At 41.3% G+C, this 17,546-nt stretch overlaps 1 long non-coding RNA gene across 1 annotated transcript in view; it reads left to right on the forward strand.

The window, feature by feature from the left end:
- Positions 1–16,575, forward strand: part of LOC132538624 (uncharacterized) — a 35,974-nt gene extending 19,399 nt beyond the window's left edge. The window contains exon 3 of the long non-coding RNA XR_009549973.1: positions 16,217–16,575. This is a non-coding gene — a long non-coding RNA (uncharacterized LOC132538624). The remainder of the gene's footprint in view (positions 1–16,216) is intronic.
- The last annotated feature ends 971 nt before the right edge of the window (positions 16,576–17,546 follow it).

The raw sequence follows: 17,546 nt of genomic DNA on the forward strand, positions 1-17,546 counted from the left end.
GGTATTAAGGTTCTGAAGCAGGGCTTGTAAAATGGACCTGGTCCATGGGGCATGAACACCGTCATCTTTGATAGCCTGGCGTAGTTCCTTCAGGTCTGTGGCGGAATATGGATACCAGGCCTGAGGTTTTTGTCTATTGGGGGCAACATTGACCGGAAATGTGTGGACTTGCTCTGATAAGTGTGTAGCGGTAGGAGGAGTCACCGAAGTGGAAGCTTCTAGACAAGTGGCCGAAGAAGTGGTTTTGGAGGCTACAGGAGAATTCGGACATGTGTCTATCAAAACAGGGGTGGGCGAAGAAGCAGCCGTGGAGGCAGCAGGAGGTTCCGGACATGTGTCTGCCAAAATGGGGGTGGCCGAAGAAGTGACTGTGGAGTCCAAAGGAGAATTCGGACACGTGTCTGCCAAAATAGGGGCCTCAGGGCAAGATGCAGAGGAATTAGGGTGGGTCAAGATCACGACAGGCCTTTGCTTCTTCTTGTTTTTAAGGTGCTGGTTAAGTTCTATTATTACTTCCTTTATCTCTTGGACCTCAGCCTCTAGGTCCTTAAGCCTTTTGAGAGGTTGCCCTATATATCCCTTAAAAGCTGCTATGATGATCAACAGGATATAAGGTGAAGCCCCGAGAAAAATGTCCCAGATATATAAAAATTGTATACTGGAAAAAGAATGCAGAATTTGGAAAAGATTTTCCATGTTGGAGAGATCTCAGGAAAACAATAAGAAAAAAAAAGAAAAAAAATCACAGTGCCTTAACACAATATTGCAGATACCCAAAAGGTGTGTACTTATCTAAGATGTCTTCTTGTAAATCTGCTGCTTATGGGTCCCTGTTCTGGGCGCCAGATGCCGGGATAGCCTGAGGGTACTTCTTCCCGAGCTAGTGCTCTCTGGCTTGGAGAGAACTCAACTGGAGCTGATCTAGGCTGCTGCGTGGGAGAGGGATCAGGAACTCGTGCCGCACTAACTTCCACAAGAGATACATTCTGGAACTCTCGGAGCCGGAAAGCAATTTCCAAGTGTCTTTAATCAGAAGAGCAGCTGTTTTTATACTCTCCAAGTAGGGTGGAAACAGGATGTGATATAGAGAGGGTGGAGAGAAAAGTGACTGGTGAAAATCAGAGTGTGACAAGGAGGGGGCAGAACAGGCGAGAATCCTATCACTGAACCACCAATGCCCTGGAGTGCTTTATGTAAAAGTGATTTATGTAAATAGACCAAAGCTTTGGATCAGTAAATCCCTATATAGGCATATGGTTAAGCAGAAGCCAGGGGGAGGTGGCATACTACCCAACATAGGTATGTTCCTAGAAGCCCAGAAGTTTAGTAATCTTTGCTTGAGCTGTAGTGAACATGCAACCCTAGTAACCATAGTAACCATAGTGCGTCTGCATAGTGTGCTAAGACAGAGACATATGTATACATAAGTGTAGTGAACATGTAACCCTAGTAACTATAGTAACCATACTGCTCCTGCATAGTGTGATAAAACAGAGGCATATGTATACATAAGATAAGACATCAACCTGTACCTGGTTGGCCAGTGGAAATGTAACCTTAAAATCAGAGGCAAGCTAGTATAAATAGAGACAAAGAAACCAGCTGGATGAAGTACCTTCACCGTTACTGACTGGGATGTTGCCTGTGTTTCTAAAGACTTAAGCACACGCAGCTAGGCTAGGTAACTGCTTCCCCAGCTTCCAGAGATCCTCATTCATCTGGTTGTGCCAGCAAAGGACCTCCAGTCTGGCAACACAGCAGCTGGTGACCACGTCGTGAGCCTTACCTGCAAACGGCTACTAGTAAGGAGAGGTATCGGGTTGACTGTGTGTTGAGTGAATTGTGTGACCCTTCTCTGGCATCTAAAATAAGTAAAGAATTATTGCTTAACCCCAACACACTCTCTGAGTGAGTCCTTACTCTTATACCTTGCTCAAGTCAGAGCTTAATAGTTAATATGAAAGTGGCTAGAAATATTATCTAGAAAGATGATGTCAGAGTGCAGAATGGGACTTGAGAGTTGAGTTAGGACAGAACGTGATTCCCAAACTTGAAAAATAAATATAAACACAATTAACTATTACATCAGTCTGACCTGGGGCCAATGCATATTAATATCTACCTCAGAATCCTATATAACCTCTGGGTCCCTGTCAGTCTGAGCTCACAGTCCATGATCACAGCTGGGGACATTCTAGGATAATCATTATGCAGAAAGCCCTTCATGCCTGAGGCACCAAAGATCTCAGGTTCAGTCTCCAGCACTACCATCAACTAGAGCTAAGTAGTGCTCTGGAAAACAAAGCAAATTAAAGGAAGAAAGAAAGAAAGAAAGAAAGAAAGAAAGAAAGAAAGAAAGAAAGAAAGAGAAAGTCACTTGATTGAGTGCACACATTATAGTGTTCAAGCTGCTGGTCCCCACCTGCAGGAGGGAAGCTCCATGAGCATTGAAACAGTAAGTGTCTTTCCTCTCTCCCTCTTTATCTCCCCCTTCCTTCTCAATTTATCTCTGTCTTTATCCAAAAGAAAGAAACAAGAGAGAAAGAAATAAAGAGAAAAAGAATCAAGGGATCAACATAGTGTAAGTTATATAAACAAATGTTTGTGTGCATTAGTGATATTCAGAACAGTCCACTTTTTCATATATATATAATCTTTTTAGCATAGGACTGCTCAGTTCTGGCTTGTGGTGGCACTGAGGATTGAACCTAGGGCCTTAGAATCTCAGGCATGAAAGTCTTTTGTATCGCCACTATACTATCTCCTCAGTCCCTTGTGCTATAGTTTGGCAATGACTAATACAATATTACTGAGATCTAGCTCCAAACTGAACTTTGGGTTTCTATGTGTAAACATTCATAATGTATATGTGTAGACACCAAAGATTTTTTGACAGAGAACAAGAAGCAGAAAGCAGAGAGTGAGAAAGAGTACAATACCCCTGCTCCTTGCAGTGTCGTGGAGCCCAGGCTCAATCCTGGGTTGTGCACATGGGAAGGCAGCCCACTATCCAAGTGAGCTATTTCACTGGTCCACCAAAAGCCATTTTTTTATTTGGTGTATCTAACACTTTTCCAAAGAGCTTTCTATTATAATGATAGTTGACTCAAAAATGTTTCTTTATAAACAGTGTAAAGTAGTCTTGTGTTTTAAGCAGGTACTCAGGTTAATTCTAATCTCCACTCTGTAGGGAGTTTAGTTAGTATTTGAAGTACCACCCATTAGAAATCAAACTTCAAGTGTGATTACTAAACATAGGAATTATCATTATCAAATTTTTAAACCCTGGAGTGTAGAATTAGCCCAAGAGATAATATAACCTTTATTTTTTTGTGTGTGTGATTATGAAAGAAATAGATGTGATCAAGAAAATGTAATTTAAGGGTGGCTTGAATCAGACCCTTTACAGCTCTGACTCTGACTCTCATCCTTGTCTGCAAAAAGAGCCAGTTGTACTCACTGCTCAGAGTCATCACAAAGACTGAATTTAAAGACGGGTGCTGTCTTTGTTGATCTCACAGCAGCCTATGACACGGTTTGGCACCGTGGTCTCCTAGTCAAGATCTCAAGATGCCTGCCTCCATGGGTGGCCAACACTATATCGTTTCCTCTCCAAAACAGAAGATTCCGGGTGCATCTGGGTGACAAGTCTAGCAGATGGAGACTTGTCTCAAGTGGCCTCCCCCAGGGCTCTGTTCTGGCTCCTACGCTATTCAATATTTACATTAATGACCTCCCAGAAACTTCTTCAAGTAAGTTCATCTACGCGATGACATCTGCTGTGCAACTCAGGCATCAAAGTTCGACATCCTCGAGGAAACACTCACAAAAGACATGTCTCTGATATCTGATTACTGTAAAAAATGGCGACTAATCCCTAGCACTGCAAAAACGGTATCATCTGTTTTCCATCTACACCATACCTCGGCCTTGCGTGAGCTTAATGTGCAGCTTGGCGATATGAGAATCCAGCATGAAGCCCAGCCAGTCTATCTTGGCATTACTCTCGATCGCACTCTGTCATTTCACAAACATCTCATAAAAACTGCAGCAAAGGTGGGCGCGAGGAATAACATCATTGCAAGACTGGCCAGCTCCTCATGGGGCGCGAGTGCTTCCACACTACGATCATCATCTCTGGCATTATGCTATTCCACTGCAGAATACTGTGCCCCAGTATGGTTCCGTAGCCCCCATGTCCACTTGGTCGATTCCAAATTATATTCCTCCATGAGGATAATTTCTGGAACTATCCATTCCACCCCGGTTCCATGGCTGCCAGTTCTTAGCAACATCGCCCCACCAGATATTCGTCAGGATGCGGCATCATCTAAGTACATTTCCCACGTCTACGCTCGACCGGACCTGCCAATATACGCGGATATCTTCGCCCACCCTGTCCAACGCTTGACGTCTAGTCACCCAATCTGGTCCCCTATGCTTACACTGAACTTCTCTGTTCCAGACTCTTGGAAACAGAGTTGGCAGTCAGCTGAGGTAAAGAACAAACACCTCATCACAGACCCCTGCAAGCGTCAACCGGCTTTGACCTAGCACGTTATGATTGGACCCCCCTCAATCGCTATCGAACAGGCCATGGCCAGTGCGCCGCTATGTTCCATCGCTGGGGAGCCAGAGACGACCCGAACTGCCCCTGCGGCTACAGACAGACTATGACCCACATAGTCAACGACTGCTACCTCTCCAGATTCAAAGGAGGTCTCGAAACTTTACATCAGGCTCAACCTGACGCTGTTGACTGGCTACGGAAGAAGGGCAAACGCTAGAAGAAGAATGGCCTCATTCCATAACACATTTTGTTCTGTGTTTTTCATCTTCTGTGGTTATTTCCTACCCCTCACCCCAACCCTGTTGCTCGTTGAATGCCAGTTATTGACCTCCTTGTTTATCCTCAAGCACATTTCACCAGTATTTATGCTCTGTTGGCGGTACTCTGCAATAGCTGCCTTCTGGATGTCACTACAGCCATTCCAGCTCTCTCATTAGCTCTATGTGTTGTTCAGATGCCACCTACTCATGGTGGCCAAACCTAAGTGTCCTATCAGAAATGGTCACTCTTGTCACTCCCTGCCCTCCTCCTATGACCTACCCCACTCCACCTTGTCATAGGGCCTCACCTAGAATATCCCATCATTGACTTGTTTATTTAGTGCTGTTTACTGTAGATGAATTAAGTTCCATGATGACAGGGATTTTTATCTGATTTGTTCAGAGATTTAGTCCAACTGTCCAGAACAGTAATAAGCTTTGAGATGTATTCAATAGGGGACAGGGGATAGCTCATCTTATTCACACACAGCCCATGGTTTTGAGCCTTAGCATCTATCCCATGATGCACCCTGGGTCATTATGGAGACTGACAAGTCCCATAAGTAGAAGATTCAGTAGAAGTGGTGGTGACATTTTGGTCAAAGAGCGCAGTACTCACTATGTTCTAGTCACTTGGTCAAGTCTCATAACCCCAGCTCCAAACTTCTCCCAGCCTCCTCCTCCTCCTCTAACAAGCCATATCCTTTTCTTTATAAGAAGCTCTCAAAGTAAAAATAGATAAATAAACAAAACAAGAGAGAGAGATTTGAACATTTTGAACATTTTGAACATTTTTTCAGTTTGAACATTTTCTGACATCTAACAGACATCACTTTGACTGAAAACTACTAGACATTTGTCACTTTGCGCATTGTTTTGATAACACTGGGGTGAAGGGGACACCTCTCTGTAGACCTTGCCCTGGACAAGGACAGTTGACAAGAAGAAATTGCTTACCAAGCACAGTTGCTCTGGCTTATCTGGGAGCATCAGCTAATGCCATTCAGGAAGAAGAGGTTTCTGATAAATTTCTACTGCCCCATCCATGCGCAGAGAAATAAAGAACAAGTCAGGGTAATTAGCAAGCAGCTCTTGCAGCCACAGAATTTACACCTGGATACAAACATGTTCACCAAGGTTGGGACGCACATTTGCTAAGGCAAATGCTTTCTGGAAAATTGCAAAGCTAATGATCTTGCACTGACAGCATAACCTTGAGCTTATTGCCAAATAGAATGCCAAGTGTAGACATGTAATGAAAGAATAAGCCCCAGTCAAAATCCTTCTGAGCCCCTAGGTCAGTGACTCTGAGTGCCTCTGATGTCAGTGAAGATACTTGCTGACTTGTTAGTGTTTTTATGCAGTTTTATGGACCTTATGATATGATTTGATATGAACAAGGAGCACTTCATTAGCAATTGCAAGGTGTAATCATTGCTTCCCTTGCTCCAAACTCGTATCACCCCAGAAATGGAAATAATCAGACCTGAACTGTTCCAACAACAACTGATGATTTTGAAAAATTGGTACAGGGTATAGAGAAAAATTACCAGGGTTCATTACATGGATTAAGGACATTTTTGATGTTTGTTACATATGAAAGTAGAGAACTGGAGTCATGTTAGTGTAGATCTGGAAGAACACCTACCATCTGAAGTTCCAATGCCAAGCTTCTTTTCTTAATGGAATACTGGTAAGGGAAAAATAACACAAGATTCAGGTCAAAATTAATTGGATATGAATCCTGTTCTCCAACCTTTAATAACTATATCCTGACACAGAACTTCCCACTGCCTGACTGCAGAAGAGATGGATAATAATTTAGGTATTATGGCATAGCTCTGAGGATAAAGTGAGTAATATGTGAATATGCCTCCTAGAACAAGAAGGTAATAAATGTTATTGGGTAAATATCAGATGACAAGAAACTATTCATCTGTGTTTTAAAATCAAATAGCATCCATTGGGGCCAGGTGGTGGTGCACCTGATTGAGCACACACGATACAATGCGCAAGGACCAGGGCTAGAGCCCCTGGTCCCTACCTGCAAGGGGAAAGCTTCACAAGTGGTAAAGCAGGGATGCAGGTATCTGTCTGTTTCTCTCTATATATCCCCCTTCCCTCTCAATTTCTGTCTGTCTCTCCAATAAACAAATAAAGATAATTAAATTATACTTATATGATTTTTTTTGTCTCCAGGGTTATCAAAGGAGCGCAGTGCATGCACTACGGATCCACTGCTTCTGGAAGCCAATTTTTCCCCTTTGTTGCCCTTGTTGTTTATTGTTGTTGTTATTGCTGTAATTATTGTTGGATAGGACAGAGAGAAATCAAGAAAGGAGGGGAAGACAGAGAGGGGGAGAGAAAGATAGACATCTGCAGACCTGCTTCACTACTTGTGAAGCAACTCCCCTGCGTGTGGGGAGCTGGAGGTCAAACCTGGATCCTTGCATCTGTCCTTGCGCTTCATGCCATGTGAGCTTAACCCAAAGTGCTACCACTCAGCTCCCCCATATGATATATTTTTTATTTCTTCCACTTTGTGTATATATATATGTGTGTGTGTGTGTGTGTGTGTGTGTGTGTGTGTTCCTACCTTATAATGAAAGCAACCATGGAGATGTGCTCTCTACTTCTGTCAATAACATATCATGTCATATTTCACATGCCTGCAATGTCTATTGTTATTGTAATTCACCCTGATACCATACACTTCAGAAGAGAAAGCATTTTTAATAAATCTTGTTCATGAGATTATCCCAAGTATCGAAGAACACTGCTTGACACAAAAAGATGACCAGTGAATATACAAATTTTATACTTCTATCCAAAATACTGAACAATGAACAGATGATACACAAGATGATACACCCAATCACGCTCAAAATTCTACAAAAAATGGGAATAGATGGGAAATTCCTCAAGATAGTGGAATCTATATATAGCAAACCTACAGCCAACATCATACTCAATGGACAGAAGCTGAAAACATTCCCCCTCAGATCGGGGACTAGACAGGGCTGTCCACTGTCACCATTACTCTTCAACATAGTATTGGAAGTTCTTGCCATAGCAATCAGGCAAGAGAAAGAAATCAAAGGAATACAGATTGGAAGGGAAGAAGTCAAGCTCTCACTATTTGCAGATGATATGATAGTATACATAGAAAAACCTAAAGAATTCAGCAGAAAACTACTGGAAGTTATTATACAATATAGCAAGGTGTCGGGCTACAAAATCAATGTACAAAAATCAGTGGCATTTCTTTATGCAAACACTAAATCTGAAGAAGAAGACATCCAGAAATCACTCCCATTTACTGTTTCAGCAAAATCAATCAAATACCTAGGAATAAAGTTGACCAAAGAAGTGAAAGATTTGTATACTGAAAACTATGAGTCGCTACTCAAGGAAATAGAAACTGATACCAAGAAATGGAAAGATATCCCATGCTCATGGATTGGAAGAATAAATATCATCAAAATGAATATTCTCCCCAGAGCCATATACAAATTTAATGCAATACCCATCAAAGTTCCACCAAGCTTCTTTAAGAGAATAGAACAAGCACTACAATCATTTATCTGAAACCTGAAAACACCTAGAATTGCCAAAACCATCTTGAGGAAAAGAAACAGAAATGGAGGCATCACACTCCCAGATCTCAAACTATATTATAAAGCCATCATCATCAAAACAGCATGGTACTGGAACAAAAATAGGCACACAGACCAGTGGAACAGAATTGAAAGCCCAGAAATAAATCCCCACACCTACAGACATCTAATCTTTGATAAGGGGGCCCAAAGCATTAAATGGAAGAATGAGGCTCTCTTCAATAAATGGTGCTGAGAAAACTGGGTTGTAACATGCAGAAGAATGAAATTGAACCACTTTATCTCACCAGAAACAAAAATCAACTCCAAATGGATCAAAGACCTAGATGTTAGACCAGAAACAATCAAATACTTAGAGGAAAACATTGGTAAAACACTTTCCCACCTACACCTCAAGGACATCTTTGATGAAGTAAACCTAATTGCAAGAAAGACTAAAGCAGAAACAAACCAATGGGACTACATCAAATTGAAAAGCTTCTGCACATCCAAAGAAACTATTAAACAAACAGAGAGACCCCTCACAGAATGGGAGAAGATCTTCACATGCCATACATCAGACAAGAAACTAATCACCAAAATATATAAAGAGCTCAGGAAACTTACCACCAAAAAAGCAAATGACCCCATCCAAAAATGGGCAGAGGATATGAACAAAACATTCACCTCAGAGGAGATCCAAAAGGCTAACAAACATATGAAAAACTGCTCTAGGTCACTGATTGTCAGAGAAATGCAAATTAAGACAACACTAAGATACCACCTCACTCCTGTAAGAATGGAATACATCAAAAAGGACAGCAGCAACAAATGCTGGAGAGGTTGTGGTGACAGAGGAACCCTTTTACATTGCTGGTGGGAATGTAAACTGGTACAGCCTCTGTGGAGAACAGTCTGGAAAACTCTCAGAAGGCTAGACATGGACCTTTCATATGATCCAGTAATTCCTCTCCTAGGGTTATACCCCAAGGACTCCATAACACCCAACCAAAAAGAGGTGTGTACTCCTAGGTTTATAGCAGCACAATTCATAATAGCTAAAACCTGGAAGCAACCCAGGTGCCCAACAACAGATGAGTGGCTGAGAAAGCTGTGGTATATATACACAATGGAATACTATGCAGCTATTAAGAACAATGAACCCACCTTCTTTAACCCATCTTGGACAGAGCTTGAAGGAATTATGTTAAGTGAGCTAAGTCAGAAAGACAAAGATGAGTATGGGATGATCCCACTCATCAACAGAAGTTGAGAAAGAAGATCTGAATGGGAAACTAAAAGCAGGATGTGACTAAATTGAAAGTAGGGCACCAAAGTAAAAACCCAGTGGTGAGGGGTAGACATGCAGCTTCCTGGGCCAGTGGGGGCTGGGGGTGTGTGGGTGGGATGGGACACAGTCTTTTGGTGGTGGGAATGGTGTTTATGTACACTCCTAGTAAAGTGTAGTCATATAAATTACTAGTTAATTAATATGAGGGGGAAATTAATTGTATGTCTCAAAGGTTTTGAAACACAGACTGAATCTTTTTAATATATAGGCTGTGTATTTGATATGTGGACTATCTCAAAAGCCTAGACCAAGTAGATCAGAAGCAACCAGTGGCACAGCTATATATAAGATACTGAGTACTATACAGCAAACCCTAACAGAAGGACTTTTCAAAGTTAACCCAATTACCAAATAATGTGATGATAACATTAACTATCGATTGTCTTTTTGAACCCTAAGACAGCAGGAACCTCACATCTCCACTATAGAGCCTATTTTTCCCCTAGTCCTGGGACCTTAGGATAGGGCCCACTTTCCTGCATGCCTTTCCCAATCCATATCAAATAATATTGCATCTGCCGATCGCAACCTAATCAACGCAAAGATTGCCACCTCAACATGCTTCACTTCAGACTGTGTCCAGAGACTTCAGGTGTGGAATGACAACCGTTTAGCTTCATTACTCGGGTGAGACCCTTCCTTTTTAGTATTCTCTTATTCCATCTCAAGTGTATCACTTTCTAACAAAGTCCCAAAACCTAGATATACACCAGGTTTTGTGAGAGAGAGAGAGAGCATATGTTCCCACGTATCCATAAACAAGTGCAAAATATATACCTGAAAGCAGAAGTGTGCAGTGAGTTTGCAGTGAGTTTGCAGTGAGTACCCCCTTCCTCCAGCACTTCCTCTCCACTGTTCCAACCTTTGGGTCCATGATTGCTCAACAATTTGTTTGGCTTTGTATGTTAACTCTCTTTTCAGCCACCAGGTTCCAGATGCCATCAGGATGCCGGCCAGGCTTCCCTGGATTGAAGACCCCACCAATATGTCCTGGAGCTCCGCTTCCCCAGAGACCCACCCTACCAGGGAAAGAGAGAGGCAGACTGGGAGTATGGACCGACCAGTCAACGTCCATGTTCAGCGGGGAAGCAATTACAGAAGCCAGACCTTCCACCTTTTGCAACCCACAAAGACCCTGGGTCCATGCTCCCAGAGGGATAGAGAATGGGAAAGCTATCAGGGGAGGGGATGGGATATGGAGATTGAGTGGTGGGAATTGTGTGGAGTTGTACCCCTCCTACCCTATGGTTTTGTTAATTATTCTTTCTTAAATAAAAAAATAAATTAAAAACAAAACAAAAAAAACACAAAAATTTAAAACTCACTCCAGCAGGTAGAAAATGGCAGCTAAGGCATTTAGTGGAGACAGTCTTCCTACCTTTTGGCCTTCAGAGTCCTCTTGGTTCCTGATTCTTTTCAATGACTACCTTTAGAGAGTCCCCCACATCTTTTGAGCTCCTCAGTACCCTTTCTGTAACCCCATCCTGTGCATGAAGCAAGTTTTATTGATACCATTTGCAGTGATGTTACTGAGTTAGAATCCATGCTTCTTTGGTGCCTGCAGAATAGTAGCTGTTAAGATCAGAGTGAGTGGAAATGTTATGACAGACGCAATCTCCATTTTGATTGTACCACCTATAGATTGAGCTAACAGCCTATGTGCTTATTCATCAAGTCAGCCACTGGGATAGCAATTAGCTATAGTAGATCCTTGCACTGTCAGCTCTACTAATCATGAACTCAACAATCACATAAACATCACTACTGAGCATCTGTGAACAATGCCATCAATCAAGGACAGCACACACCTTTGGAATAAGCAAAGGTTTTGCAGACTCTAAAGCACACTAACAAGGAAAAATTAGTTAAGCATTTGATTTTTGAATATTATTTTAAGACAATGAAAAGACAATAGGAGAAATGTTTGGTCTCTTTCTCGTTTACCACTGATCAGCTCTGCCTTATGGTGGTATGGAGGGTTGAACCTGGGAACCTGGGACTTCAGAGCCTCAGGCGTGAGAGTCTCTTTGCATAACCGTTATCTACCCCCATACCAGAATTTCTAACAAATTGTACTCAGAATATGCAAACGTGTATGAGTGTTTGTGTGAAGTTTTGAGGTTCTTGGGTCCCATGCATATAAAATGTCATCACTCTTGAGCCAACTTTTTCATTTTTTTTTAATGTCATATATAGGGAGTGCAAGAAACTGTAAAGTTTCTTCCAGTGCACTGACAGTCCCATGATCTATCAGGGCTCAAATGCCAGCATTGCATGCATCCTACAAGGTGAGCTCTCTTCCCAGTCCTAGACTAATAATTTCACAAAAATAGCATGACTATGATAGAAAAGGATCCTTACAACTCAATAACAAGAAGATAAACAGGTCATCTTTTTTTCATTAGCAAAAAGACTTAACTTGCTTCTTTACACTAGAAGTTTTAGGAAATCATTAGTCATTGGTGAAATGCAAAATAATTGTTCATGCATTGCTGGTAAGAGTATACATTATACAAACATTCTCAGAAACATATTATCAGTGTTTCTAAAGAGAGGCAGTTCCTATCATAAAACTCACCTCCTCTGCTCTAAGATATTTGTATAAAATATATACAAGCAGAAATAGTCAAGTGACATATGCAAATATCCACTGCCCTTGTGTTCAAATAGTTCATATTGGAAAGATTCAAACACCTGAGAACCACTTGAAAAAAGCAGTGAAGATTATAATACTCATAGATGAATGATATTTAACAACATAAAAGAAAGCATTACTTGCAGGAGAGATAGCTTAGTGGTTATAGCAAAAAGACTTTTATGCCTGAGCCTCCCAGTTCCCAGGTTCAATTTCCCATACCACCATAAACCAGAGCTGAACAGTGTTCTGGTATTAAATAAATAAATAATGATGGGGAAATGGTGTAGCACATAGCATGCTAGACTTGTGTGTTTGAGGTCCTAAATTCAATCCTAGCCGCATGCACACCAGAGTAATGCTCTGTTTCTCTCTCCCTCTTCTTAATAAATAAATCTTTCTATATAGATAATGTACACACACATACACAGTCCTATATTGAATGAAATCAATCAAGCTGAAAAGAGTTTTGGGCTCTATAATTTATTCCAGCCATAGACATGACACAAAAGATTCTACTGGGGCAAGTCAGAGTGATCATCTCCTAATGCAAATAGTGGTAAATACTTTTACTTATTTGGTAAATGGTGAATTCCGGGGTCCCCTACTGCATAGAACTTATCAGAAATATCTATGGTGATAGAAATTGTCTACTTTTTGATTGGGTTACTGGTCAGTAGGGGTCTACATTTATCAGACTTGTTACCCCTTAACTATAAACTTCCAAAGCAGGTAGTTTTTAATATTTTTTTACTTAATGATATAATATTGATTTACAAGAAGCTTCCCTATTCTTTATCCCTCTGGGAATATGGACCAAATATCTCTTTGGAGTGCAGAAGGTGGGAGCTCTGGCTTCTATTATAGCTTCTCCACTGGACATGGGCATTAGCAGGCAATCTATACACCCAGCCTGTTTCTGTTATTCCCTGGTGGGGCAGAGCTCTGGAGAGGTAAGGCTCCATGAAGCATTGGTGAGGTCATTTGTCCAGGGAAGTCTGGATAGAATCATAATAGCATCTGGAATTTGGTGGCTGAAAGGCAGGAAGATGGAAAACAGGATAAAATGTTTAATAAACAGGAACCATAAAGTAGGAATAGAGCAGATGAAAATAGGGACTTTAGGATAGAAGAAAATTAGGTAGTCTGTTTTAGGAATGTTGTTAGGAGCCTGTCTTAATAATGTTTTCCTGAACTTGACAGCTAACATGGGGGCAATGCAGGTATTTCATTAAATGTAAAGCACATCTCACAAAGGTAGATGAAAAAGATGAGACACACAGAGCAGGAAGGAGGGTGTGGCCAACAATGGGAAATTAAATAGCAGAAGAGGAAAGAAAAATTCTTTCCATCTAGAGAAGTTAAACAATGGTTTGTGGAAGATTGCTTTTGAGTGATTTTGTGTCTGGGTAGAAATTCAAGGAGAGAGGCAAAGTGGTGGTGCACCTGGTTGAGTGCACACATTACAATTCATAAGGAACACAGTTTAAGCCCTGAGTTCTCACCTGTAGGGGGGAAGCTTCACAAGGGGTGAAACTGTGCTGAAGGTATCTCTCTTTTTCTCTCCCTCTTTATCTTTTCCTCCCCCTCTCAATTTTAATCTGTCTGTATCCAAAATAAATAAATAAATATGTATATAAAGATTAAATAAATTTATAAAGACAACCCAAAGTCCATTGCAAAGTACAAGTGTGCTTTGCTTTTCTGAAGTGTAATATTTTATGTAGATTGAGCTATTTAATTATTCCAAACACTGTTCTTATTTATTTTGAGTTTATGATGTTTGTCTAGGCCTGAAAGAGATGCATTAAAACTTCCCATTGTAGCTATATTTTATTATATCTCGCTTGCATCTCTAATAATTAGATTTTTATATCCTTGGCTGTGATCTCATTTGCTCCATATAATTTACTGTTCTGCTGCCTTCATAGGCTTTGCTTAACTATTTTGCAGTATCATTGCTGTGAAGGACTTGCAGTTTTCAATTATTCCTCACCTGATATTTTTAAGATGTATCAAATTTACTTCACATAAGATAGGACTTCATGTGAGTGAGAAAAAGCAGGGGAGAGAGAAGCCAGAGCACCAATCTGGTACATGTGGTGTGGAAAGTAACTGAGGGTCTCAGGTATTGCAAGTTCTTCAGGCTACCTGCTGGGCCATTTCACTTGTAGGCTCTCCTGATAGTCATATTACCAGTGGAACTTTATTTGTATCTCATTTTCTGTGTTTGATTGTTAGGAAGTGCAGAAGGAGAGAACTTCCAAGAAAGTAGAGGCTGAAAAATACAGTAAACTCCCAGCAGAATAGGAAATGGGGAAGCACCAGAGAATGAGATGCCTGGCTTTGCAATATTTGGAGAGAGAGCAAAAGCATACTTCCAGATGTTAGACCAGAAATTATCAAATATTTAGAGGAAAATGTTGGTGGAACTCTTTTCCATATAAATTGTAAAGGCATCTCCAGTAATACTGATCCAATTACAAAGAAGGCTAAAACAAAAATAAACCAATGGGACTATATCAGATTAAAAAGTTTCTGCATGGCAAAAGATATCACCACCCAAACAAAGAGAATGGGAGAAGTTCTTTATATGCCATACTTAACACAAGAAGCCAAAAATCAAATATATTAAGAGCTCACAAAGCTCAAAAAAAAAAAAAAAAGGACAAATGATCCCATCCAAAAATTGGATGAGGAGATGAACAGAATATTCACCAAAGAAGAAATCCAAAAGGCCAACAAAGATATGAAAAAATGCTCCAAGTTATTGTTTGTCAGAGAAATGCAAATAAAGACAACAATAAGATAACGCTTCACTCCTGTGAGAATGTCATACATCAGAAAAGATAGCAGCAACAAATGCTAGAGAGGTTGTGGGGACAAAGGAACCCTCCTACACTGGTCGTGGGAGTGTAAATTGGTCCAACTTCTGTGGAGAGCAGTCTGGAGAACACTCACAAGGCTAGAAGTATTCTCTATGACCCTGCAATTCCTCTCTTGGGGATATATCCCAAAGAACCAAACACAACCATCCAAAAAGATCTGTGTATACCTATGTTGATAGCAGTACAATTTGTAATAGCCAAAACCTGGAAGCAACCTAGGTGTCCAACAACAGATGAGTGGCTGAGCAAGTTGTGGTATGTATATGCATACACAATGGAATAGTACTCAGCTATTAAAAATGGTGAATTCACCTTCTTTACCTCATCTTGGGTGGAGCTTGAAAGAATCATGTTAAGTGAGGACATCCATAAAGACAAAGAAAGAATATGGAATGATCTCACTCATAGACAGAAGTTGAGAAATAACAGAAGAAAAAACACAAAGCAGACTTAGACTAGAGTTGGTGTACTGTACCAAAGTAAAAGACTCTGGGGTGGTGAGGGAGTGTTCATGTCCTGAAACATGATGGCAGAGGAGGACCTACTGGAGGTTGAAAGAAATGTGGAAAACTGAGAAATGTTACACACTTACAAACTATTGTTTTTTACTGTTGACTGTAAACCATTAATCCCCCAACTTAGAAAATTTTTTTAAAAGCATACTTCCAAAAGACTGGGAATTAAGGTGGGGAGAAAGAGAGAACTGCAACATCCTTTTTAAATATAGTACTTCTTTTTTTAATGAGAGAGATACAGCAGGCAAGACAGAGAGCTCAGAACACTGCTTAGCTCTGGCTTATGGTGGCGCTAGGTATTGAACCTGGGACCTCAGAGCCTTAGGCATGAAAGTCTCCAGCCTTTAGGTTCATGATTAGTTAACAACTTGTTTGACTTTATATGTTAATTCTCTTTTCAGCCACCAGGTTCCAGATACCAAGATGCCAACCAGACTTCCCTGGACAGACAAACCCAACAATGTGTCCTGGAGCTCAGATTCCCCAGAAACCTGCCCCACTAAGGAAAGAGAGAGGCAGGCTGGGAGTATGGATCGACTTGTCAACACCCATGTTCATTGGGAAAGCAATTACAGAAGCCAGACCTTCCACCTTCTACACCCCATAAAGATCTTTGGTCCATACTCCCAGAGGGGTAAAGAATAGGGAAGCTATCAAGCAAGGGGATGGGAATTGTGTGGAGTTATACCCCTCTTATCTTATGGTTTTGTCAGTGTTTCCTTTTTCTAAATAAATACAATAAAATAAAATAAGGAAGAAAGTCTCTTGCATAACCATTATGCTATCTTCCCAGCCCCAGCACTGCATCATGTTCCTCCAGGCAAGGGACTTGACCTTTCTCTTCCCAGTGTGCCTTACTCTTCCCCTAGGTCTAATTAGCTGAGTTGGCAGACCTAGTCCTAGGCCGGGTGGTGTTACTATGATCCTGCCCAGTCAGTCCTGGCCAGTCTGGGTTCCTTCCTTTAGCTTAATCAACAGTAGAATAGCCTGGGTCACTGTGTCCTCTGGGGTTTCCTCTGTTACTGCTACCATTTTTTCTCTTTAAGAGTGAGGGGAGGACGTTGGTTCTGTACTTACAAACCTAAGGTTATGCCTCTGAAGTAATATAATCTCAGTAGTTTACTCATCCCTCACCACATCCTGACAATGTCCCTGCTTTTTTGCCTGGACCCTAAAATAGAGACTGCCCCGGCCAGCAGGGCGGTGAGCAGGGGCTAGGAACCCAATGAGACCTGAAATGATAGGGACAAGAGACGCGAAGAATGAGAGCAAGTCAAGTTTCTGATCAAGCTCTAAATTTTATTGTGTGCACAGACATTATAAGGCTTTGGGGAAGGAGGGGGGAAGTGCTGGAGGAGGAGGAGGGGGAGCAATCTTCAAAGAGGAATGTTCCTTGCAACAAATGGCAGGAACCAAACTGTGTGTTGACTCACTTGTGTTGACTCACTTGATTACTGATAAATGGTTTACCTAAGGGGAAATGGCCTGCCCAGGGGGGAATTAACATTTGTCTTGAGGGGTGTCTCAAAGCTTATCATCTATAAAGCAGAGAAATGGCTCCTGGCAAGAGACCCTAGTAATTTTACTACTAACTGTGAGTACATTAGGCATGGCTGTCTTAGCACCTCTCTCCAAGACATTGGGGAATGATCACCCATTGTCTCCCAAAGGCTGAATGCTGGGTTGGCCCCCTGGGAAAAGACTCTGGAATTTGTCTACAGAAGATGTATG

The sequence above is a fragment of the Erinaceus europaeus genome, chromosome 5 (genome assembly GCF_950295315.1).
Source record: "Erinaceus europaeus chromosome 5, mEriEur2.1, whole genome shotgun sequence".
Classification (NCBI taxonomy): domain Eukaryota; kingdom Metazoa; phylum Chordata; class Mammalia; order Eulipotyphla; family Erinaceidae; genus Erinaceus; species Erinaceus europaeus.